This window comes from Trichechus manatus, unplaced genomic scaffold, assembly GCF_000243295.1.
Source record: "Trichechus manatus latirostris isolate Lorelei unplaced genomic scaffold, TriManLat1.0 scaffold00180, whole genome shotgun sequence".
NCBI lineage: Eukaryota > Metazoa > Chordata > Mammalia > Sirenia > Trichechidae > Trichechus > Trichechus manatus.
Genome location: NW_004444116.1, coordinates 3,535,887 through 3,536,990, shown reverse-complemented (window position 1 = coordinate 3,536,990; position 1,104 = coordinate 3,535,887).

Genomic DNA, 1,104 nt, shown 5'->3' with positions numbered 1-1,104 from the left:
TAATCATTAACTTTATATGGAAAGGGAAGAAGCCCCAGATAAGTAAAGCACTACTGAAGAAGAAGAATAAAGTAGGAGGACTCGCACTACCTGACCTCAGAACCTAGTATACAGCTACAGTAGTCAAAACAACCTGTACTGGTACAATGACAGACATTGACCAATAGAACAGAATTGAGAACCCAGATGTAAATCCATCCACCTATGGTCACCTGATCTTCAGCAAGGGCCCAAGGTCCATCAGATGGGTAAAAGACAGTCTTTTTAACAAATGGTTCTGGCAATACTGGATGTCCATCTGCAAAACAATGAAACACAACCCATATATCACACCGTATAGAAAAACTAATTCAAAATGGATCAAAGACCTAACTATAAAGCCAAAAACTATAAAGTTCATAGAAGAAAAAATAGGATCAACGCTAGGGGCCCTAATACACAGCATTAACAGAATACAAACCACAACCCACAGCACACAAACTCCAGAAGATAAGCTAGATAACTGGTATCTTCAAAAAATTAAACACTTATGCTCATCAAAAGACTTCACCAAAAGAGTAAAAAGAGAACCTACAGACTGGGAAAAAAAATTTGGATATTGCAAGTCAGACAAAGGTCTAATCTCTAAAATCGACAAGAAAATCCAACTCCTCTACAACAAAAAGACAAATAATCCAATTTAAAAAATGGGCAAAGGAAATGAACAGACACTTCACCAAAGAAGACATTCAAGAGGCCAACAGACACATGATGAAATTCTCCCGATCACTAGCCATTAGAGAAATGTAAATCAAAACCACAATGAGATACCACTTCACCCCAGCAGTAGTGGCACGAATCAAAAAAACTGGAAATAACAGATGCTGGAGAGGCCGCGGAGAGATTGGAACTCTTATGCACTGCTAGTGGAAATGCAAAATGATACAACCACTTTGGAAAATGAGATGGCACTTCCTTAGAAAGCTAGAAATAGAAATACCATATAATTCAGCAATCCCACTCCCAGGAATATATCCTAGAGAAATAAGAGCCGTCACATGAATAGATATATGCACATCCATGTTCATTGCAGCATTGTTCACAATAGCAAAAAGATGGAAACAA